At 37.3% G+C, this 26,708-nt stretch overlaps 1 long non-coding RNA gene across 2 annotated transcripts; it reads right to left on the reverse strand.

Moving 5' to 3' along the window:
* Window positions 1–1,031: 1,031 nt before the first annotated feature.
* On the reverse strand, window positions 1,032–25,011 carry LOC125617949. Of its 2 annotated transcripts, XR_007349078.1 has the most exons (3): window positions 17,668–25,011; window positions 11,299–11,706; window positions 1,032–9,645 (listed from the first exon to the last, which is right to left on the reverse strand). It is a non-coding gene; the product is annotated as an uncharacterized LOC125617949 (long non-coding RNA). The 2 variants fall into 2 exon arrangements; XR_007349077.1 differs by lacking the exon at window positions 1,032–9,645 and having other exon boundaries at window positions 10,788–11,706.
* Window positions 25,012–26,708: the final 1,697 nt, after the last annotated feature.

Below are 26,708 nucleotides of genomic sequence, written 5' to 3' on the forward strand. Positions count from 1 at the left end.
GCTTCCTTATCATGGTGATGCAAGCTGCCCTCTCCAACCATGATGTTCAGCCTCACCTTAAGCTCTGAGGAATAGAGCTAGCCTTCTATGGACTAAGACCTCTGAAACAGTGAGCCCTCAAATAAACTATTCCTCCTCTATAATTGTGCTGGTGGGGTTTTTTAGTCACAGCAGAAAAAAAAAAAAAAGCTGACTAAAACAATTTTGTTTGTAACTTGGAGTAACATTGTCCATTTTCTACTTTGTATTTATTTGTGTGCCTCCTCTTCTGTAACTTGAGTTTCTTGAGAACAGGATGATCTAATTCACCTCTCTGATTCATGAATGCTTGAAAGGATGATTTATGAGTGAAGGAGCTACAAAGTCTCCTTAATTAAGAAAGCCTTCCCAATGTAAGAAAGCACTGACATAAAGACAGAATTTTATCAAAGAGAGAGAAAAGGGCATAGATAAGTAGGTATGGACAATTGCATAAGCAAAGTGATGGAAGCAAAGAAAGAGAATTGTATTTGCTGAAGTTCAAATGTATCAATGCTCAGAACAATATTATAGGTTCAAAAAATATTTCAATTAAAATTCCATTTTAAATTACATTGAAAATATCAAATACATAGGGATAAATTTTAATAAACTGAAAATTTTAAAACACTGCTAAGAGAAATTAATGAAGTCCTAAATAAATGGAGAGATATACTATCTTCATGGATTAAAACACTCAGTATTAGTAAGATGTCAGTTCAATGGGAAAAAAGGAAACTTCTTCATCAAGTTTCTTAGAACAATTTGATACACACACATACACACACACACACGGGTATATATACTCACACTATACACACAAATTAATTCAAAATAAATGTTAGACTTAAGAAAAAATAATAATGTTTCTAAGAGAAAATATGGAGAACTATCTTGATAGTTTTGGTGTAGGCAAATACTCTTTGAAAACACATAAAAATATTAACCATAAAAGAAAAATTATTACTTAGACTTCATAAGAATTTTAAAAATTTTCCTGTCATCAGAAAACACCATTAAGAAATAAACATGCTAGTATAAAAAGACTGGAAAAATATTCACAACATATCTATCTGACTATATATATTTTCTACAACTCAATTATAGAAGAATAAATGATCTATTTTTTAAAAGGCAAAAAATATGAATAGCTATGTCATGAACAAAGATTTACAAATGGCCAATAGGCATACAAAAAAATCTCAATATTATTAGTCATCAGGGAAATGGAAATTAACACTACAATGAGATACTTCACTCTCATAGAATGGCTAAAATGAGAAAAAGATTGAAAGCTCCAAATGTCATAGAGGACATGAAGCAACCCGAACACATGAATGTTGCTAACTAAAATTATGATAAAATCACTTTAAAAACAGTTTGAGAGTTTCTTAACCTTTTAATAAATTTAAACACACATCTTATGATCCAGAAAATATACAAAGATATGTTTATCCAAGAGAAATGAACATATATGTCCATAAAAATCATTATAAACAAATGTTCTTAGGAACTTTATTCATAATAATACAAAACTGGGAACAGGTGTCCATCAAAGTGAGTGTGTTTAACTGTGGTAAATTCATATAATGGGCTACTCCTCAGCGAGAGATACTATCAATGATATGGATAAATCTCAAAAATATTCATTGAGTGAAAGAACACACAAACACAAATGTACACGTGCGTGCATGCGCACGCACGCGCGCACACACACACACACAGTATTTTATTTTACTTGAAATTCTAGAACTGGCAAAACTACCTATAATAAAGGAAGTTAAATGAGTGACTTCTCTCGAAGAAAGGGGCATATAGAAGGGGCAAAGAAAAACTTTCCGAGTGATAGTTATGCTCTGTGTTTTAAAGTGCTTGTGGGGTACACGAGTATAGGCATTCGTCAAAACAGTTCAAAGTGTACATTAAGATTTGAGTATTTTGCTGTTTGTAACCTATCACAATTTTATGCCCAAAATTTCTACATTATACAGAACAGAAAAGACTATGCTGTGATAAAAACACCTAAGTTTTGATGGATTAATACAACTAACATGTATTTCTTACTCAAAATGTACTGCATATCTGGGTAACTCTCCAGGACATCTTTCCTTCCTGTTGTGACTTCAGTTGTGACCATATGGATACATTATGGTCCCTCTTACATTATGTCTAGGCATCTCATCATGAAGCCTCCTCCAGTTTCCTTGAATCATGCAAGGGCTTTGAACTATCTTTGCTTAGATGTGACATGAAGTCACTTCCTCTTACATCCTTTTGGTGAGGATCAGTCACATGGTCCTGGTGAAATGCAAAGGATTGGGTAGTATAGACTTCCACATGCCAAAATGAAAGAAAGGATTAGCTAGATATTGGCAAACACTGCAAATATTTGCCACAATTCCTATCCTTAGGGTCCTTGCTTTTCAGGAAAGAAGAATAAAACCTAACTTTCCGTAAGCTGATTATTTCATCTCTGTGACTAGACCTAGTCTCAGGAAACAAAATGTCCTTCTTTCTACAAAGGGGAATTAAGTAAGCGATTCATTCGTTTCCCTTCTCCAACCATGACTGAGCTAATACTTCCTTATAGACAGAAGTAAAGAATTCTGTAAATGCACCTGAGGAAAATGTAGCAGAGAACAAATTTGTGAAAGCAACTGAAGAAGTCAGAGCAGATGCGCATTCAAGTTCAGCAGGAAGGAAACACATGGATTGCTGAGGTACCTCTGAGGGACAGAAAGTGACAAATGACTGACAGACCAATCTGGTCCAAAATAAATTATGATTGGGGATAATGGCCATACCGAACTCATGCGACTGTGGAAAAATTAGACATTATGAAAGAAAAAAAGCAGTGTTTATCTGGTCTCGCATGACAGTTTGTTGCTTGCCAAAAATCTTTTATATCCCTAAGACTTTCTGATTGTGTAGGTATGCTGAAGAAAGGCCCACTACAGCATGCAGAGAAAAAAAGGGGACAGAGGACAAAGTCTATTTTGCAATTATCTTTTGTGTTTGAAATTTGTACAAAAGGTCTTGAATACTACAACAATTAGAAGAGGAAAAAAATATATGTTTGACAGATCAAACAGGTGAGATATTAGGGACTATTTAAAATGTCTGGGAGACACTGCTGATTAATTTTGGCTGAAACTTGAAAAGCAGGCTCTCTTACTAAACCAACATGTGGAATTTTCTGATCCTGTAAGCACCTTTATAGTTCAGTGATACCAGGAACAGTCAGAAATCAGGTTGTATAACTGTTCCCACAAATTGCTCAAAGGTTACCTCTTGTCCAGTAGAAAGGGACTCAGGTTGCATAATTACTGAAGCCCAGCTCAGAGAAGGAACACATAGAATATTAATATCCCTGAAGAATTTCCATCCACTTGGGAAGAGAGAGAAAGCTTGATTGCAGGATGGGTTGAGAATGTGTAGCATGCAAACATATCATCAGTGTTGTTGATCTAGTGCCTGCTCCACTCATTCTAGAAAATTGCAGGAGAATGATTGCAGGGTGCTAAAGAAAGGCTGTCAGCTGCGAACCTGGTGATTGACGTGACTTGTTTAAGTGTGTTCAACCAAAAACAATTTGGGGTGGCCAGACCTCCCTTTCCATCTTTGGGTATTATAATTGGAATAACCCATTTAGACCCTTGCCTGATATTCTAATCAGGACTATTCTGTTCTAGGTAAAAGAGAACCCAATTCAAGTTCCTTTTTTTTTTTTTTAAGAAAAAAGAGAGAATTTCTATAATGTATATACCTGAAAATTTCAGATATAAAAAAATTCAAGTAGAGATGTATCCAAGCCTTCAGATGATTTATACCCAATCTGCCTCCAAATCTTGGTTCTACTGTCTTTTGCACAGTTTTACTTTCAGTTACTTGTAACGTAAAGGTGACAGCAGTACTCCCAGGTCTACATTCTTACAGCTTAACATCTGTTTTCTGATAGATTCCATGCAGATATCTGACTCATAACTCTTTTTTAACCAGTATCTCCATCTTGGTATAAGGAAACAATTCTGTGGCCAAGCGCTATTACACTGATTGGCTAGGTTTGACTCACATGGCAACCCCTAAACTAACCTATGACTACTTTTGGTGCTCTGATTGGCCAAGCAAGAATCACATGCTCCACCTGTGAACTGAGCAAAATTGGGCTTGGAGGAGGAAAAGACATCCATTATAGCTGAAGTTATCAGTGTGTCTTGATATTATATGATGGAAATAATTTCACATAAATTAATGTCAGGATTCATACCTAATTTTTAAAGTTGCAGATTCTGAGTATTAGGAAGACTATCTAAGGTCAAAAAACCAATTCTCAAATCTGGTAAGTTGAAGACAAATCTTAACTTGAAAAATGGATTGAATAAAAGAAGAAAATATTTATAGATCTTGTTGGTTGAATTAATGAGGTTCCTCCTACCATCTTAAGGCTTTTAAGATACACATTTAGACTATCAGTTCCAACTCAGCCCTATAGTCTATATCTGACTACCCTCCTGCCAATAATAAGTATTAAGTATCGATACAATATTAAAAATGACTGTTTTAAATCACTAGAGACCAATAAGAAGCAAGGATAAACTGAAGGAGATATGGTCCTCAAAAAGAAGGATGCAAACTAGGTGAGATTTACATGCCCTATTTTTCTCAAGGATCCTAACAAGTTTGCAGAGCACAGGGTAGACATTTAAAGTAAAAATGACAATCTTACTGGGATGTAGAGTCAAAGATTGGAGTTTAGAGCTTCTACAACACAGCTAAAAATTGAGAATTGGGACTGGGATGTCCCAGAATGAAGAAGCCATAAATGGTGGATCCTTCGTATCTGTGTACAACTGCCTTGGAAACCTTAGATGACTCCTCCTAAACTTCATGTTTGTGGAAATGCTCCCAGAAACCCAGCAGATAGCAACAGCTAGAAGCTTAAGTGGTGAGCAGAGAGTTTGTTAGCTATTGGTGCTGGGAAGACAAAGATTTCTCAAATCCCATCAAGTTAGAGGAGTTTGTTTAATACTTTTTGTCATACTTTGAAACCTCAGAAGGGCCACACCTTAAGAATAAGGATTATATACTAGGACCAAAGAATATGTTGTTAAAATAGAGAAAAAATGAAATATACATGCCCTAACAAAAGCTAAACCCAAGACTTCACAAGATCAAGATGATTCCCCAATAATTTAATTGCCTATTGCAATAAAGCCCGGCAGTTTTGAAGAAGATAACACAATCTGATCTCTATAAGTATCATCTAAAATACTCAGTATGCACTCAAAAATTACTAGACAAGCAAAGAATCAGGAAATGTGACCCAAAAAGAAAAAGAGTAAGCCACACAAGCAGACCCATAGAAGACACATATACTAAAATTAACAAAGATTTTTAAATAACTACTGTGTAAGTTCATTTTCTATTGCTATAACAGAATTCCTGAGGCTTGGCAGTATAATATATAAAGAAAAGAGATTTATTTAGCTTTCAGTTTTGGATGCTGAAATTCCATGATTGGGTAACCCCATTGGCTTAGATTTTAGTGAGATCCTCATGGCAGATGGCATCACAGTGGTGGGAGCACATGTGGAAGGCATCAGGTGGTGAGAGAAGAAGTCAGAAAGATTCAGGAAAAGGCTCACTTTTTTTTTTTTAATTGTATCAGTCTCTCAGAAACCAACCAGGGTCATCGAGAACTACATTAATCTCTTCTGAAGGTGATATCCCCAGCAACCTAATTACTTCCCAGTAGGTTTCACTTCTTGAGGTTTTAACACACTGGAGATGAAGCTTCCAGCATATAAACTTTGGGGGCCAAACTCTAACCATATGCAAACTAGAGCAACCATGATGTTATTTCTTTACTCAGTAAAGAATGATTAAAGAAATGGTATATTCCACAAAGACACAGCAACACTAATAAATTTGAACTTAAAAAACACAATATCTGAGATGGAAAACTCAACTGGATGGTGCTATAGACTAAATCATTTATATTCTCCCAAAATTCATATGTCAAAACGTAATCCCTAATGTGATGGCATTGTGAGATGGGGACATAGGGAAGTCGTTAGGTCAAGCAAGTGGAGCCATCATTAATAGGATTAATACCCTTATAGAAGAGACCCCAGAGGACTCACCTTCCCCTTTCACCATGAATGGACTCAGTGAAAAGACGCCATCTGGGAACTAAGGAGTAGGCCTCTGCCAGACTCCAAATCTGATGACAACTTGTTCTTAAACTTCTCAGGCTCCAGAACTGCGAGAAATTTCTGTTGCTAATAAGCTCCCCAATTAACAATTATTGTTATAGCACCCTGAAACGATTAAGATAGATAGGTTTTAAGAGTCAATTGAAGAATAAAGAAAAAGAAAAAAAATCAGTATACTTGAAGGCAAACCAATAGAAATTATCTAAATTCAAAAGCTGCTGAAGCCCACAGAGACATAAAAGGATTCAAAAAAAATAAAATCTTTGAGTCGTAGTATAATTTAAATGGTCCAACACATGCGACTCAGAGTATGTGAAGAGAAGGGGAGAGAGAGAAAGGACAGATAAATAGCTGATTTTTTTTCTAAGTTTAATGCAAAACATCAATTTTCATAACCAAGAAATTCGGGATATCTTAAGAAGAATAATTATAAAGAAAAATCATATATAGGCACATCATAATCAAACTCTTGAAAACCAAAAATGAAAATCTTTAAACCAACCAGAGAATCCACCATCCAAAGAAACCATAAGAATAATGGCTTATGTCTCATCTGCCATCATGGAGACCAGAGGACAGATGAAACAACATGAATAGAGAAAAAGGGGGAGGAAAGTGTCAACATTGAGTTCTATCTTGTGAAAATAGCCTCCAAGGAGAAGGTAAAATAAATACATTTGCAGCTAAATGAAGGGGGAGAAAATTTGTCACCAGTAGACAATAAATGCTGAAGAGAAATGAAACCAGATGGAAATTCAGATCTACGCCAAGGAATTAAAAGCACTAGAATGATAAACATGTGGGTAAATATAAAGTTATGTTTTCTTTTCTTAATTTATTGGAAAAAAACATATGGGCAGATATGATCTGACTGTGTCTCTCAAGGTATTCATCTGCCCATGAATCGAGATTTCTATTGCCAATCTAAGTCCTATAAATCGTTATGTCTGCCTAGTGTTACTTGGATCCATTTCTTGAATTGCTGGGGATACAAACTCTTTGAAAATCTTTCTGTGTATCTCACTTCCTGATAGAATAAAAGTAAAAGCTGCTTAAAGATGCCCTGAGTGCTCGAGTGGGGTACCTCAACTCCACTAGGACATCATGACATAGGTATGGGCCAAAAGACAGCACCCTGGGTGGAGGGTTCACTCAAGACAACTGTCTGTATCACACCAGGGCTCAGTGCTAATTCTACAGGCCAAGGGCCTGGAAACAGGAGAAACCATAGAGATTGAGCCAAGCTGCTTTCCTCTAGTATGGATTATACAGGGTTATCTTTTCAACATTCAACACACATTGACTGAATATCGACTTCTTGGCAGGAGCTGGGATAAGTATTCTTTGGGGGTAAAGTCATGAAGCAGTCATTATCCTGTTCTCACAGGATTGTAGGAGAGAGGTGAATCAGGCATTGCACTAAGTGCTCATTACACATCAACTTATTTAACATTTGCAATATCCTGAGAGGAACAACTACTATCCCTATTTCCAAATGAGGAAAGAGAGGTTCTTGAAGTCTCAGCACATAGTAAAGAATAGAGGTAGGATTTAACCTCAAGCACTTGACCCTGAGGTCCAACTGCAGATCACCACAATCAGAACCTACAGGGACATGAAGGCCGAGCCTGGTGGGATCTGAGAATGAAGATTGCTTTCTCCAGGAGAATCAATTAAGCCTCCGTGGAAAAGAGGAATGTGAATGGGCTTTAATGGTGGAATATGGACTTATATGGACTGGCATTCCATAAATGGAGTGCTTGAAGATCAAGACCAGGAGTGCCCATCCAGTGAGTGCTGGGGTCACTGAGGGTATGTCAAGCTCAGTGCTGAACGTTATACATAGGGTCTTGGGACTGAATCAGACGTAATCCCAAAAGAGAGCCCAGCCCAGTACTTCACAGGTAGTGAGGGTAGGTAGGTCCTCACTAAACCCATCATGGATGAAAATATAAACCAAATTAGTCTTTTGCCTTGAGTATAGCCACTTGTGAATCAAAAATATAAAGGCATTTTTCTTCCCTGCAGCGAAAACAAGATTTGTGCAATTTGAATAAACTTGTCAAATGTGAGCCCAGGTTGGCAGGGTCTTTCTTCAATGAAAGAGATGACTGTAGACACCCATAAAGGAAGAGAGGAATGCAGCAAAGTAAGTGACAGAAACTTGGCCAACACATTTGCCTATCACAAATATTACTAGGGCCGATATAGTCATAATGCTAATTTTTAATTCTGAAGCTTTCATGTAGACAAATTTAGTTACCCAAGACAGCAACCAGAAGCCATCTGAGACTCTTTGTCCATTTTCTACATCACATCAAGCATCAAGACTTATCAATATTGTCAAATTTAAAACAAACAAAAATAATTCCACTTCTTCCTGTGTATTCACAAACTCCTCCCTCTGCTGCTGTTTGACTCCCATCTCTCTGTGCCACAGCCTCCTAAGTGATTTTGTTGCTTCAAGTTCATTTCCCAATTGTTCCATTCTCTCCACTTCTGTCAAATCAGGCTTCCACAGTATAAAGCAATTTCCACCTTCTGTCTAAGGCCCTTCAGTGGCTTCTCACTGCACACAAGGTAGATTCCCTAATGTGACATATAAGGCTCTTTGTGACCTCACTCACCTGCTCCCTGTGTTCCTCTCCATATACTACACTGAGCACTTTTAGCTCCCTGTATGCCCTGTTGTTTCCTACTGTCCTCTACTACCTGAAGGGCTCAGTTATAGCATCCCCAGTCCTAGAGAGGCCTCACTGTACCTTCTCCTTTGGGTGTCTACCAGCTCTGGGACTTAAAACCATCACAATAAATACTATATATATATATATATATATATATATATATATATATCAGAAAGGCTTGTATTTCCTAAACAAATGAGGATCTTTTTCCTTTTGCTACCACCCTCCACCCATCTCTACTCTCTTCTCTGTACCTCTATTTCCTTCTATGGCAGCCCCAGCATCACCTCCTGATCATTCTCCCAGACTCAGCACCCACTGATAGCCTTTCAAGAATGACTCTCACTCCCATTCCAAACAAGCATGTATTTCTCCAAAGGCACACATTCTCTTCCTCTTGTGGGGCCCACCTTCATTCAGCTGGCACTGGTCAGTTTCACATCTCACAGGTAATGGAAGGGAAGTATCAGCAGGAACCATGCATGAGAATTCTGGGGTCAGCCAAGGGAGAACACTACTTTGAAAAGTAAGCTGCTAGCAGCCAGAAATTTGTTTCTAGACTCTGATGGAGAACCACGAAGAGAGCTCCTCATAAATTCTTAAAGGGTCCAGTTGAGGGGTATGGCTCACCCTGTGAGCCCGAACAAATTCAACTCAACAGATACTCACTGCACACTTGTGAGGTTCCAGATGTGGGATCCCCAGTCTCTGCTTTCTCTAAACTCCCACTGTGAGAAGAAGTTGGCATGTCAATGAAGTAATGTTGCTATAGAAACTTCAAAGGAAAACACATGTGAAAGGTGTTAATAACTATTAACAAATAGGGGTATTTGCTTAAACATTTAGGAAATATTGAGTAAAAGGGAATAGGTTTCTTTACTCTTGGACTTCTTAGAACCTTTAAAGTGCCAGTTGTCACTGTGAAGCACTAAGAGAGGGGACTAGTTGTGGTATTCTCCTGATGTATTGAACAGAACTGTTCTTGATTGAGGTACACCTCTTTGGATGGCATTTTACCAAATATGTTATAAAAAATATGACTATAGACGCTTATGATACTAGATCCCAGTGCAATAATTATAGAAGAGGCCCAGAGAGGTAAAAGATGACTATAGGGTAATTTCATGGAAAGATTCTCTCCAAATGATTACCCAGATGGGGTGTTTAAAGAATTTCAGCTAAGCTGGGGCAAGAAGGGAAAAGCATTCAGGACATATGTAACAATTTGCAAAAAAAGCATGAAGATATGAGCTGCTGAGGAGCCAAAGCATGACACATGATCCTATGTTACTGAAGTGCAAAGTGCTAAGGGGTACTGACAGGGAGATTAAACTGAGCAGGCTAGCAGGGGACAGACCAAAGAGGATATTTTAAACTAGGAAGGGGGTTTGAGCTTAATTGTTGCTTTGTCACATTGATTTCTTTATTGGCTAGTGGCATTCATTCACCTTATTTTATCTATTTATTCAACCAATATTTAGTGACTTTGTGAGGTGCCACACTCCAGAGAGAGGAGGAATCTGGGGTGAATACAGGGGACAGTGGAAATCAGTCACTGGCTGGAATCCCTAAGCTCCACAGACACACATAGCTTCCTCAAAGTCCAGCTTTATCCACCATGACCACTACCATTCCAACTTGCTCCTCATACCCTTGGTTGGGAGGGAAGGGGCCCAGAATCTTCAAACATCCTTGGGTCTAGGGTGAACAGATGAAGTCACCATTGTCTGTCACATCAGCTAGAGCAAAATTAATGACATGGATCATTGTCACTGAGGGGATGACCTGTTGAAATAATTGAAAGGAGACTTGCCTGAGAGAGAAGAATCATAGGAAGGCAGAAGTGAAAACAAAGCTCGAAGATAAATAGTACCGCCAGCAACAGCCTTTAATGACCTCAGCCCAGCAATGTGGAGATGACAGGAATTTGCAGCAAAAAAGGGCTAGTGATTTATGCAGCACATGCCAGGAGGGTCCAGGCTGATGGCAGAGATGTGAATCATAAACCAAGGCAGATTATCTGTCAAGGTGGGATACTGTCTTTAAAAAACAAATGTTAGCAAAGAATGATTGGTGGCAGGCAAAAGGACTCCTTCTGTCTACCCAGGCGAGTGCCAACAGACTCTTTCTAATAGCCGAACATGGCCTCTCCACTAGCTCCCTAATAAGTCTTGGGTCAGACAAAGTGGGGAAACAGGACCAACAGACAAAATGAGAGGAGATATCCCTATTGGATTAGTCGGACACATGGAACCCAAATGCCAAACACACAAAGACAGGCAGCACCCATTTTTTCTGTCATTGTTGCAGCCTCCAGAGTGAAGGAGCACTTCTTTCTATCTCTGTGTCTGTGCATGTGAAATAAGAAATTAGGCCCTCACCTTGTGCTTATTTCCTACTGCAGGCACAAGAATTCTTGTCTGCATGAACCAGTTTCAAATGAGAGGCAATCATCTTTGATACCTAAGAGCCTCTCAGCTTTGAGGAGTGCCCAATGGGAAGAAAGAACTTATAGACCAGTAAGAAGGAGGCAACTGGTGATTCCTAGAGTGTGTTCTTATAACACTGGCCTTGGAGCTTCCACCACTAAACAGGCTTCCATGTTTCTAATGAAGTAGCACAGACTATCTTCTTCTATGAGGTGACTGCAGTGGAGGTCTTCTTTTACTGGAAAGTGTTCAGACCCAGTGAGTTCCCAGGAAAAGTGGCTGTTGAAAGGACCAAGCATCTTCCAAACCCTCCACACATCTAATGTGACTCCATTCCTCTCATTACCAGAGTAATGTCTCCTGTTGGAAGAAAAAAGAAATCCAGGCAATGCAGCTCACTGAGATTTATTAGAAGTTCACAACAGGGGGTTACCCCTGCCCCAGCACTGATGGTCAAAATTAAACATTGCAAATCAAAGAGTGGTCCATTTCTTACAACTAGTTCTTCTCATATGATATTTCAGATTGGAGTTAAATAGTTCAGTGACTTAATAGACGGGTTCTTCTGGTCATGTACCCTTGACATAGGATCCTGCACAGACATGAAAGAACAAAAGTCTGTCCTTAAAGAGAATCTCCTCCACTCTACTCATCACCAAAAGACGGCCATACCATCACAAGAGAAATGTCTCTTTGTACTTGAGAACAATGACCTTCAATATCATTTTGGAACCTCACCCATCAGTAACTGAAGGAGTGTGTGTGTGTGTGTGTGTGTGTGTGTGTGTTATTTTCCTATCTTGAGCAAGGTATTAAGGTTTGGGAACTGGGTGTCTCACCTGAAGATTGTAATTTAGCCACAATCCACTGTGTGACCTGGGGCAACCTAACCTCCAAGCCTCAGTTTTCTGCTTTGTACAATGGGAGTGTGGCTAGAGCTTATTAATTCCTCTTGTAGTGCTTTATGATCAACAGTGCTTATATATCTTCTCTTCCATCCTTGATCTTTTTGTTTAATATTTTTGTTCCAGATTCTATGCAGATTCTGAGAAAGTTGCCCTTATATGGCAAAACTTCACAACTATGGCTGTCTATGGTGCAGGGCTTGCCCCTTCCATGGTTACTGATGCATTAGACTTTGGGTTGTAGGTGTGGCAGGTACAGTGGATTGTATGTCAGGCACCATACACAGTGGTTGACCAAGTGCTTCCATTGACTTTGGGTACTTTTTCTGTCTCCTTTGCAGGACTGCTGGGGTACACCATAGATTTCAAATCTCTATATACAGATTTTCCTAAAACATTTGCTTTCCAAGTAAAGCGTTAACATTCAAGATGACTGCCCTCAGCTCAAAGTTGGCTTTCTGCCTAAATTTTGTGATCTCTCACTGAAGGTTTTCTGCAACCATAGCAATCATTCTCAAAAAAAAAAAATGCTTGTTGTTCATTCTTCTCTCCACTTAAGTCCTGTGGTTATAAAAAGGGTTTGAAAATTGGCAGCACAGTGATACATCAGTTCCTGGCAGCCAAACTAAGTCATCTGCTATATTGTACCCTGCCTCCCTGTCCCTGTCTCCTGAGGAATCATAAGGGGCTCCATAGCATTTGTGTGTCTTTTTCCTATTGTACCCAATATGCTGTCTTAGAAATGCCCCCATCATAAGCCAGGCTTAAGCCAGTCAGTAGGTCCATTTTCCATAACCACTGAAGTTTGTTCACTAGTGGACATTACCACCTGACCAGAGCAATATAATCTCATGGGGTGGCCTTGTGCTAGTTAATACAATGAAACTGTTTTAATAAAAGGGCAGCAGCTGCTCCTCCTACCCATAGGTCCCCTTAGAAACACAGTTGGTAGTCCTGACTATAAGGTCTGATAAACTCAGTCTCATTGTACAACACCAGGTCATGGGCCTTCTGACTCTGGAAACCATTGGCACATACCTCTCAAATTGACTCAGGAGTCTCTCAGGAGGACTAGGGATTGATATTATAGGGTTTATCCATTTGTCTTTCAAGGAGGTAAAAGACATTTTCATTTTTCTTTTACTTTACTTTATAAAGTGTATGAAAGTCTGCCCAGACAGTCTCCAGCAGACTGTCTACATGCATGTAAACTGATAATGCATACTCAAGAATAAACCATGCTTTCTTCCTTATTGATATTGGTGTAGAGTGAGGTGGACACTTTTTGTTGGCAGGATTCTTATTTTATTTCCCCAACAGCCCTTTTGCTGGGAATGATGGCACAAAAATACACTCTTCTCCCTCCTCCAGATTTAAAACTGGAAGCTGAGCTGCAGCCATTTTCACCCTGAGGGGAGAAGCTGTCTGAGAATAAGTCCAGCACCAAAGAACTAGGGCCAAGAACAATCATAATATAACACACTTACAAATTTCTATATAAGAAGGGCTATATAGGCTCAGCTCTGCTCTCTTGCCAGAAGCCACCCCGCCCCCTTACATGATATTCTCACTGGGTCCAACAAGTGTGGAGGATCTTACTGCCTCAAATAGAACCAATTCCATCTCCACGCAGCCCTACGTACAACGAGCCCTTCATGTCTCCCCCTTTCTTCCTCCATATTGAACCAACTATTGGATCTTGAGTATAAGCATGCACCTCTTTTCCTCAAGGGACCTCTAAATCAAAGTTGGAGTCTCTATCCCATTAATCAATATGCTCCTCTCTAGGTGAAATTTCTAGCTATTTAGACACCTGGTATACAATTATTTCTTATTTAAAACCAAATCAATAAATGAGTAGTGTGTTCTGTAATGAGGGTTAATGACAGAAATCCAGTTTTACCTTGTTATGGTGTTAATGATCTCAGCATCCTACAAGTGCATCGGTCTCCTGTCATGGATTCTCAGTACTCAATTGCCTGGAATACCAGGTTCAAAACTGGAGTGAAAGATTGTGGAAGAAAGTGAAGAAGCTTTGGTGAAAAGGTCAGAAGATACTGGACTCCATAACAGCTCAAGGCCAGGAGGTTCTTGTGGGTACACCCCCTAGGGACTGCTGAAAACAGAAAAGCTTGAGCAAAGCTATTCTGTGCTTCATTCCAGTAAAGAAGAAGACAAATCAATGCTTTAATGGATGAAGAACACAGGCCTTCAAAACAGGTACTCTCTATATAAATTTCCGTTCAGTCTCTTATAGTTTGAGCTTGAGCAAGATATTTACCTAAAGCCCTCTCCTCATTAAAATGAAATTACCACCTACCTCCGGTGTATGGATATACACCAGTGTCTGACATATCCTAGTGAAGTGGTACTAGTATCACTTGTTACAATGTTATAATTATTATGATCATTTCTGATTTCTTGTGGCTTCTGGCCCAAAGAGCACCTCAGGGGGTGACTTTAATGACTCATTAGTAGAAGAAGAAAATATTGCTAACAATTTCAAATGGCATGGCTGATGATATTCTTGAGTTTGTAACTTATTTTTTGTTCCTACAAAGTTGTATGCCAACCAGATTATTTTTATGACGACAAGTTATTATAAAAGAATGCTGAAGTGCAGTCATTGAGAAAGTAAAGGCAAACAAATAGCAACTCCCAGTTTCTCTTTTGGCTTATAGGTTCTCATACTAGGCTTCCTCAAAACAGGGTGCAGCATTTTAGGTGACCATAACCATGCTACCTGGAATATGGGCAACTGCACCGAGTACCTGGGAGCTGAGGCTTTGGGGAAGCTCTGGTTCCTTCTACCTAGTTTTCTACAATCCTTGGGTTAATTCTAGATGGCACAGAAAAATTAAGAGTGCTACATCTTTTCCAGCATTTATTATTATTTGAATTCTTGACAGCTGCCATTATAACTGTGAGATGAAATCTCAGTGTAGTTTTGATTTGCATTTCCTTACTTGCTAATGATGTTGAACATTTTTTTCATATATTTGTTGGTCATTTGTATTTCTTCTTTTGACAAGTGTCTGTTTAATTCATTTGCCCATTTAATAATTGAGTTATTTGATTTGTTTGGTGTAAAGTTTTTTTGAGCTCTTTATATATTCTATGTATTAATCTTCTATTAGAAGAGTAGCCAGCAAAGATTTTTTCCCATTCTGTAGGTTGTCTCTTCACATTTCTAATTGTTTTCTTTGTTGTGTATGCAGAAGCTATTTAATTTGATATTGTCACATTTATTAACACTTGGCATTATTTCCTAAGCTTTAGGGTTCCTACTGAGAAAGTCACTGTCTGTGCCTAAAAGCTGGAGTTTTGGCCCTACTTATTCTTCTAAGAGTTGCGTAGTTTCTGGTTTATTTTTGAAGTCTTTGATCCATCTTGAGTTGATTTTTGTGCCTGGTGAGAGATTCTTCTTCATATGGATAACCAGTTATCTCAGCACCATTTATTAAAAAGGCTGTCTTTTCTCTAATATATGTTTTTGGCATCTTTCTCCAGGATCAGATGACTGTAAATGAATGCATTTGTCTTTGTGTATTCTATTCTGTACCACTGGTCTATGTGTCTTTTTATGCAAGTACCATACAGTGTAGTTACTATAGCTCTGTAGTATAATTTGAAATCAGATATCATGATGCCTCCAGCATTGATTTTTTTGGCTTAGAATTGCTTTGACTATTCTGGGTATTTATTTTTCCAAATGAATTTTAGGACTGTTTTCTAGTTCTGTGAAGAATGTCATTGGTATTTTGATAGGGATTGCAATGAAAATGGATATTGCTTTTGGTAGCATGGACATTTTAACTCAATATTTATCCTAAGAATTAAAGTCATCTTACTACAGTGATACATGCATACCCCTGTTTATAGCAGCACAATTCACAGCAGTCAAACTATGGAACCAGCCTAGGTGTCCATCAATGGATAATATATAAAGAAAAGGTGTATACAAACAATGGAATTTTATTCAGACATAAAAAAATAAAATGATGGCATTTGCAGGAAAATGAATGGAACTAGAGTCCATTATTTTAAGCAAAATAAGTCAAACTGAGAAGGTCAAGGGTTATATGTTTTCTCTTATATGTGGAAGCTAGAGAAGAAAAAGCAAAATAGATGAGGGTGGAACTCTTAAAAATAAAAGGGAGATCAGTAGAGGAAGAGGACTCAGGGGTAGAATGTAGGTAGGGAAGGGAAAAGTGCTAGAGAGTGATATTGCCCAAATTATATTGTTATATAACATATGTAACAACAAATCCCATCAACAGGTACAACTGTAATGTATCAATAATAAAAATATGGAAAATAGTTTTTTTAATAAAAGAAAAACTTTAAAAGAATCTATAAATATTAACATTTAAATTGTATTATATTGTATTGCATATTTCAAAATGCAGCACTGTGGAAATGAGAGAAAGAGAAAAAGAAAATGATAATCATATAGCAATTTCTCAAATATCATGGCTTTTTTTGTTCCTTTGATGTCCCTGTGTGGGGCTTTTGACAAAATTGCACTAGCTGATTGTTTTTTCATTTAAAAATTTTCAAATAGGAAGTGAGTTCATAATTCCCAAATTAAAAACAAAACAAACAAATGAAAAAATGCTAACATCAAGCCTTCCTTAATATGAGCAATCCAAAAGAGGTTGGTCAGAATCATCAGAGGTCAGAAACATGAGCATCCTCTAGTTAAGAAACAGGCCTTGAAGATATTGTTTAATGCTGTAAACCTGTGCTCTACTAAAGGTACATGACTCCTCTTCCGAGTGTGGTGTCCACCTGAGTTTACCTCAAGGCAGGAAGGGCCATGGAAGAAGCATAGAATCCCTGGCCTAATTGTGAGACCTGGAGTGACTCATCATACAGCTTCTTGTTCAAGATCCCACATGTTGAACAAGAAAGCTAAGCTAAACCAATTACTCTCATCTTGTAGATCTCCAATGGTAAGATCCCCAGTGCCCAGATTTGCCAACATAAGCCAAGAGTGAGCTGGCACACCTGCAGTGCTTGCCCAAACTGAAGAGGAACCGCTCAACAGCCAATGACTCCAACATCAACTCATGTAGTTAGCCCAGCGTTTGGTTCAACTGGTCCTCTGAGCACTCCACCACAGTGACTTGGAAAGCTGTATGAATAGATACGTGGAAACTAATATCTAGTAAGCATCTTTCCTTTAAAGTAATCAGAAATGATATAGAACATTTAGCAGGACTTTTGATAATAGTGGTGACTCTGTTTTGAAAAATATAATGAAACTGAGACTTCTGAAACCAAAAAAGAGCTTTCTAACACCAATCACTGTTAGATAATGTCATAATTAATGTTGTTAGAGTGGTCATTAAAATAACGTAATTATGCTAAGTAATTTGTAAAAAAAAATTTAAAAAAGAGCAATTGAACACACCTGTGATATGAACTGGTGGTATTTGTGCTTAGATAATTTATGCCAATAACTCCTTGCAAGCCTCCATCAACTTGAATTACTGTCTCCTGAGAGTCTTGTCCATGAGATAATTTGTCGGCTGGTTCAAAAAATAGAATAGACAAGATAGGATAGTGCCTGAGATAAATACAATGGGGTGGGTGAGAAGACAAAATACAAAATGCCCATCAGCCATATTCTCATTTCCAATCAGGATGTCTAGCAAGACAAATTTTTGAACTTTTAAAACCACAATCTACCCCTGTGGTTTTCTGGGACACAAAACTAGATTTTTCTGCTTCTCACCTCAATTTCTTCCTTCAAAATCAAATGCTTTAGAGATGCCACAGAGCTGACTGGTTAAGCACATTGTGCTCTTGATAAATTGCATAGTTTTACAGGCAGTGTTTTCTTCCTTGCATATGAAGCATATTCTCATGCTAAACTACTTTGTACAGGGGAATATAATTCTTACTAAGAAAAGCACAGATTCATTTGTATGAAAAAGTGCTAAAAATACATGTAAATATTAAGAATATTTATCTTTGGCTATGAATTTTGATGATTTTTGTATCTTTTTCTTCTTGTTACTTTTCTGTGCTTTCCAAGTTGTCTTCACTATTATTTCTGTATTACAAAACTATTTAAATAAAATGCCATCTTTTATCTAATTTTTTACACTTCATCTGTACTATACACTTCATCTTCCAAACTGTGAAATTTAATTATCAATAAAAGAGACATGTTACATCTTAAATGATCTTCCCTCCTTATATCCTCAAGTCAATCAAAGATCAATTCCCCAGTTCCTTCTTGTTGAGTTCAAATAAATGAGAGAAAATTGCCCAGAGGTATGGAGACCACAATCTGCATCTGTACCCTTTACAATTGGAATTTTTCACTTTCTTATTAATCCACCCTCTTATTGCTTCCCTTTTTATTTTCTCTCCAGAAAGAATTAACTCCTTCTCGGCATCTTTCAGTATTTTTTCCTACCAGCTCTGCCCAGCTTCCTCATCTCACTCTCTATTAAGAAACTCTATTTCGCAGTGATATTGCATTCTCCCCACCCACTCAACTCAGCAGTGAACTCTCTCTTCCAGGAACTACCATTTCATCCAAGTGAAGTAAGTGCTGAGGGCAAATGACAAATACACCTTTTTCCTTAAATAGTATGATTTATCCCAGCCTTCACGCTGAGTAGCATCTACTCCTGGAATGCAGGAATGATTGTGGTGGCTGGAAGAATGGCACTTCCCTTTGGCCCTCTGCCTTATCCTTTTCTCACACTATAATCTTTGTAATCTGTGATCTCATGTCCATCAAACAACCTGCAATCCTGTTCCTTCTTGGAATCTCAAAGTGATTTCTGTGTTTCATAAGACCAAGTCACTGAATGTACTTGTGTTTCCAAGTATTTCAGATCAAATATACTGGCACTGACTTGAGACAAAAAAAAAAAAAATCTGCAGATTGATCTGTTTTATTTGCATAAAACTAGTCCCCACCTACATGGCAACTCTAGCCTGAGTCTAGCATGTGAAAACCAGAGAAAGGCTCTAAACTCACTGAGATTCTTTGTCTAATTCTTTAATATAACTAAAGGCATCTTTTAGGTCAGGCTCACAAATTTGGCATCACATTAAAATTAATTGGGAGCTTTAAAAAATTTCCATGGCCAAATTGTTTCTGGGCCATTTAAATCAGTTTAAATACTATTAATGCCTGGAAATAGCAGCATATTTTTTTTAAAGCTCAGCAGGTGATTCTAAAAATCTAAGTTTGAAAGACTGGCCTGAGGCAGTAGTTCTGACTCTAGGCTCACGTTGATATCTCCTGGAGATCTTTGAAAAAATCCAACTCAAGGCGGGGGGAATTAAGACCAATTAAGTCACAAGCTCCCCAAAAGGATCAGGTGTCTGTTGTTTGATGTTCCCATATAATTCTAATGAGCAAACAACCTTGAGAAACACTTCCCCAGGAAAAAAATCCCTTCCCACATCCCTAGACAAAATATAGGGAAATATAGGATGGCTCTCACTTCCTAATAATAGGAAATTGACTCTTTCCCTTGAGTCACCTTTCTTACTTATTGGCAAATGTCCATTCTTTCATCAAACGCATTGAATTTAATTCCACCAGAATAATTGTTTAACATCATATACTCTCACCTTCTCATCCCACGTGGCTCTGCTTCTCTCTCTGGCTCTGCAATTCATACAGTCTTCCTGGGAAGTGGATTCTTTTTCACAAACACCCAAAGACACACAGATACATATATCGCCTAGAGAAAATGTTCTGCTCTGATGATGACACTTGATATTTGCCCACCTTTGGAAGCATAAAAAAGAAAAATATCCCCCAGGCACATGGCACATGCATGTAATCCCAGCAGCTCAGGAGGCTGAGGCAGGAGGATCTTCTAGTTCAAAGCCAGCCTCAGCAAAATCAAGGCGCTAAGCTACTCCGAGAGACTGTCCCTAATTAAAATACAAAATAGGGCTGGGGAGGTGGTTCAGTGGTTGAGCACCCTTGAGTTCATCCCCCAGTACCAAAACCAAACAAACAAACAAAAAATTTGATGCCAATAGAAAGGAAGAACACATATCAAATTTATATATAACTTAGGGAATAGGGAGTGGAGAATGAAGGGAAAAAAAGAAGGCTTCAATTGTATATCTAATAGTTTATTATAAAAAAACCTGAAGCAAAATTTAGGAAAAATGTTAGCATTTGTTTTATCTTAAGAGTGGGTTCTTGCCATTTTTTTGTATGTTTGAAACATTTCATTAAAAATTTAAAAGTCATTATAATAATGTTTTTAAAAAATCAGTTATCACTATACATGGGGAGGATAGTCCAATAACTAGACAAAAGAAGCAAGTTTGCCTTTTCAGTTATCAACCGAGTTGAGATTTGTTTTATTCTCAGTGAGGGGAGTGGTTCTCAATATGCATTGAACAATGCAGTAGCCATTGTCCACATGTGGCTATTTAAATTAATATTAAATAAAAGTTAAAATTAGCCACATGTGGCTAGTGGATATAGTACTAGCACAGATTGTAGAACATTTTCTTCATTACAGACAGTTCTGTGGACGGTTTTGGTCTAGACAATAATGCATAACTAAGTGACAAATTGAAAATGATTTTCTTGAAGTCTTCATCCTTCTTCTCTTTGTGTTTCCGTGAATCAAAACAATTTGTGACTTAGGAATGATGCATGTAAATAAGTGAATGTTCCATTTATAAGCTTTCTGGAAAACAATTACTAAAATAAAAAATTACTGAAATCATGTATCAAGAACTGCACTTTTATAGCATTTTTATGTATAGATAGCTATCTCATGGCTAATATACAAAAAAAAAATGACCACTGACAAATATTAGTAGATGTCTCATATTACAACCAATTCCTAGAAGGGACCAACTGATGTTCAAAGTGAGATATTAAATCAGAGAAAATGTGTATACACATTGTCAGGACAACAAAATTTCAAGCTTTCTAAATTACAAATCAAAACAGGCTAGGAACAACAGGTAAAATAATTCTACAATCTGTGGAAAGAAAAATCCTAATCACCATCTTGGCCCCAAGTTTACATTGGTGACTTATAACAGCACAGCAGTGATCTCCACACCTTCGTCTGTGCTCACGTGAACCTACCAAAGCAATAGAGGTATAGAGGACATTGTTGTTTATTGTTATCAAAGAGAACAATGCTTCACACTTTGCCCTTTTTCATTTAGTAATATGTCATAATAAACATCTCTATTGCACATGTAGATATGGATGCAATTTTTTCCCAATTATTTGCTGCATATGCATTGAGTATGATCACTGGTTTCATATATAGATAATATACATATATGTTATATATGTATACCCACATGTGCTTATACATATATACATATAATTTTACAAAGTGGGCTATCATTCATGCTGCTCAGGGAGGGGTGACAAGCAGTTAGTGACATTTTCTTGCTTTTTCCTAGTTGGATTGTTTCTGTGCACCCCACTCCCCACCCCTGATCTTTCCCTCCCCACAACCACCCCAAGCCCAGATAATCTATATTAACAAAATGAGATTTCTTCCCCACTTTTTCACTCATAAAATCATATTCAGAAACTTTTATACATTCTTGTTGGGTTTTTGTTGTTTTTGTCATTGTCACTCTGTCTCTGGTACGGGACTACTGTAGTCATCAAAATAAACAACCATGTACAATTCATTTTCCCATATTGTGTTTTTATTCCAATGGGGAACATGTTGGAAAAGGCACTGCTGCACCAACACACACACACACACACACACACACATACACACACACAATTTTCTTTTAAAAATTTCTTATATGGTCCTAATCCCTCTAGACTTTATTTTCAAACATGATAAGAACTGAGTCCTTCGTGTGTGTGTGTGTGTGTGTGGTGTTGTGCTTGTGGTACTCAGGGCTTCACACCTGCTCCACAAGCAGTCTACCTTTGAACTACACCCTCAGCCCCTGAACACATATATTTTTGTTTTTGGAAAAAAGTCAAGAGAAGTACATTAAACTACTTCCTATTAATGCCAGGCATTGCATGAGAATACCCATTTTTACTCATTTCCAACAACAAAAGATATTATTACTCTTTGAAGTCTTGCCCATTTATATATGTAAAGTGGCATCTCATTGCCATTGTGTACTCTGACAACTACAAAAATTTCATACCTTCTGGTCTACTTATTAATCATTCAGGTATATTTATTCTAATAACTATTTGCTTTTACACTTGTTTTTCCCACTTTTTATCTGGGGTTTTGTTCTTTTGTCAATTTTTAAGGTATCTTTCTCTACATAATTAAAGATAATAACTATTCTTTCATTTGCAGTAGTATTTTGTTTTTATAAGTCTGTTGTCATCTGATTTGGCAACATAAGATATTTTTAATACAGACCCACCTTTTCTGTCCTGGGTTTTAAGTGTGCTACCATGAATTAGGTCTTGTCCACCCTTATATGTAGTTCTTGAGGTTTTCTTTAAAATTTTTCTTACATGTACCTAATCCCCTAGAATTTATTTTTAAGCATGATGAGAGCTGGTGCCCATCTCTATTTTCTTCCATGTGGATAGGTTTTCCTAGACCATTTATTACATATTCTTTTCTCATTGAATTAAATCCTGCTTTTCTTATATAATTCTCACATTCTCAGAGATCTAATTCTTAATAGTCTGTTCTGTTCCTCCAGCCTTTTCCCCACATCATTGTCATATTAATTTGACTGCAATGATTTTGTAGCTTCTCATATCTGAAGCAAATCCTTATTCATCTTTTCATACTATTTTTGGCTATTCCTGGATATTTATTCTTTTATGTAAACTTTGTGATCATTTTATTCTAAAAAAAAATAAAGCAATACAACTTGGAAGTTTACTAAAGGTGTACGTTAATTTGGGGAGACTTCTTAAAATTTTTAAAAATATTTTATTAGTGCATTATACTTATATATAATAGTTGGGTTCATTTTAACATATTCATAAATGCATCTATCATAAATTTGCTCTATTTCAATCTCAACTACTTCCTCTTCTCCCTTCTTAGATTTTATTGGTCTTCCTTCCATTTATTTATTGTTTTTTATTATACACAAAAGTGGAATCATTGTGACATTGTGATACATGCATATAACAAAGTTCGATCAATTTCATTCCACAGTTCCTTCCCTTTCCCATTCCTCCTCCCTCTGCTTTTATCCCTTCCCTTTACCCTACTATTTCCCCTTCTGTTTTCATGATATTCCCTTTTTAAAATTCCTATTTCTCTCTAGCTTCCATATATGAGAGAAAATGATTCTTGACTTTCTGACTCTGGCTTATTTTACTTAGCATGTTCTTCAGTTCTACCCATTTACCAGCAAATGCCATCATTTCATCCTTCTTCATGGCTGAGTAAAACTCTATTGTGTATATATAATCCATTTTATATATCCATTCCTCTGTTGACAGGCCCCAGTCCTGGTTCCATAACTTGGCTATTCTGGATTGCAATATCATAAAAATTAGTAGGCATGTATCAGTGGAGTATTCTGATTTTATTTCTTTTGGATAAACACCAAAGAGTGGGATAGCTGGGTCATATGGTGGTTCCAATTTTAGTCTTTTGAGGAATCTCCATACTACTTTCCAAAGTGGTTGTACCAATTTGCAGTCCCACTAACAATATGTAAGTATACTTTTCCCCCACATCCTCAACAGCATTTATTATTATTTGTATTGATGATTGCCATTCTTTTTATTTTATTGTTTTTATTGATAGTGGTGGTGCACACTTGTAATCCCAGCAGTTCGGGAGACTAAAGCAGGAGGATCCCAAGTTCAAAGCCAGCCTCAGCAATTTAGGGAGGCCCTAAGCAACTCAGCTAGATGCTGTCTCTAGATAAAATACAAAAAGGGCTGGGGATGTGGTTCAATTTAACCCCTGGGTTAAATCTCCAGTACCAAAAAGAAAAAGTCTCCACACAAGAGCAACTTACGTGTTTTCTTCAATCCACCACTATAATAGAAAACCACAAACTGGGTAAATTATAAAATAGCTTATGTGGTTCATGTTTCAGGAAGCTGGAATGTGGTGAAGGCCTTCCTGCTGAGGTATACCATGGAGGAAGGGCAATGAACATGCTTGAGACAGAAAGCAACAGGGAGAGCAAGAGAGATAGCAAAAGGGTAAGGGCCAAACTTTATCAGGAAAAAAGTAGGCTTTATCAGAAGCCTATTCTGGTGATAACCCATTGCTCCTACAGCAACATTAATCCATACATGAGGGCAGAGCCCCACTGCCCTATCATCCCTTAAAGTTTCCACCTCTTATCACCATCACATGGCACTTGAACTTCAACTTAGTTTTGGAGGGGACATTCAAACCATAGGACATATTGTAAAGATAATATTTTCTCTCCATTTCATCCTTAATTTCTGAGGTAGTGAAAACTCTGATTTTGAGTATCTTGAATCTCAGCACATTACCAAATTGTTAATACTAGTGTTTTTATAATTAGGGTATACACGTTTTCTAGAAATGTTCATTATCAACAAAAACAGTCTTATTTCTTTTCCTCCAGCTTTTTTTTTTTTTTTTAATTTGACTTGCTGCATTTTCTAGAACCTTGAAAATGAAATAATACCAGTGTCCTGATTTTGGATGTTGTTCTATTTCACAATTTAAAGATATTTCTTCCTGAGCATGAGAAGAAGACTACCACTAAATAGGGAAGAGAGGTGGGAGGGAAAAAGAGGGAGAAGGGGAGTTGCACAGAAGATGGAAGGAGAACCTCATTATTATACAGAATACATATATGATATTGTAATGAGAAAAAAAAGTGTCACATTAGATTGGATAGAGAGAAAGGATGGGAGAGGAGGGGAGGAGTAAGGAGGATAGGAAGGGCAGCAGAATAGAATTGACAATATGATTGATGTATGTACATTCCATGTATGTATTATATGTCAAAATTCATTCTGCTGTCATGTATGACTAAAAAAAATAAATATGCCATACTTTGCATAGCAAAAAATAAAAAATAAAAAAATAAGGATATTTCTTCCTATTTTACTTATATTGGGGATTTTTTTTCTCATCTGTTGACATCTTTTTCTTGTTGGCTTAATAAAATGTTGATACCAAACCACTTGCTTCCCTGGAATACTTTACTTGGTCAGGTTTTATTAATATTTTGCTACATTTTTAAGATTTTGTTCACAATATTTTATGTAGAAATTTTCACTTGTTCAATCAATGAGACTATTGTACCATTTTTGTATAACGTTTGATGTCAGGTTTTAATACTATGTTTACACTGAATTCATAAAATGAATTAAGAATTGTAGAGCTTCCATCCCCCACCTAATCCTAATCCCAAAATATAGTGTAGAATTTTGCTAATTCAAAGTATAATTCTTGAACCAGTAGCATAAGCAACTGGTTAGAAATGCAAATTTCAAGGCCCAAACCAAACCTACAGAATTAAGATATACACCATTAACAAGATCTCCAGTTGAGTTATATGCACATTGAAACTGGAGACGATCTGAAAAGCTTAAAGTTTAAACAACACTGGAATTATTATTTTAACATGTCATTTAGACCTCAAGATATTAATCACGGACATTTTTTATAATTAACCTATGCTAACTGGTATATTCAAAGTTTCTACTTCATGGGCTGATTTTGACATTTTTATTTTGCCAAAAAGTCATCTGTATCCCCTGATCTACAACTTCATTGCGATAGTATTGTGCTCTTACTAGGATTTTAATCTAATTTGTCCCTTCCATCATGTGAGGACGAATGGTTCTTTCCTCATTTTTACATCATTCTTATCAAGCTTACAAAAGTTTAATCTATTTTCTGACTTTTCAAAGAACCAGCTTTTGGAGTCAACTTGAACTAATCCTTCAAAACTAAGTGGAAGGGGATGAGTTCAGCTTTGCTCTCCATTAACATCAACCATGTACACGTGCAAATCTGAACTTCCCAGGACCAAAAAGCATTACAAGAATGCAGGATTCAAACCAATCAATGATTCATGAATGTTTGAATAGAGACCTACCTACACCTAAATTGTCTTTCTGCATACCTAATCACATTCTAAACACCATTTATTGCCTCACTGGCAAACCTTTGCTAAATAATGCTGCAGTATTTGTAAATTGCTTTCCAGTTTATATGCCTTTAATACCCACTATCTCACAGGAAACTACATTTCAAAAGATCTAAAAGAAAATCCTTTACTAAAAGGAATAGTCCCTAATTTTCATGTACTGAAAAATCATCTGGGGTCTTCAGAACACCCTGTCTCCCCAGATAGCCAAATGGAAGGCACAGGAGAGTCGAGGGGAGAGCTACCAAAGCCCCTCTTCCAAAGGGAGGCCTGAGTTGAAATTTTACCTATGTACAGATATAGAAAATGGCAATTTCGGGCTGGGGATGTGGCTCAAGCGGTAGTGCGCTCGCCTGGCATACGCACAGCCATGGGTTCGAT

Source organism: Marmota marmota, unplaced genomic scaffold (assembly GCF_001458135.2).
Source record: "Marmota marmota marmota unplaced genomic scaffold, marMar, whole genome shotgun sequence".
NCBI classification, from domain to species: Eukaryota; Metazoa; Chordata; class Mammalia; order Rodentia; family Sciuridae; genus Marmota; species Marmota marmota.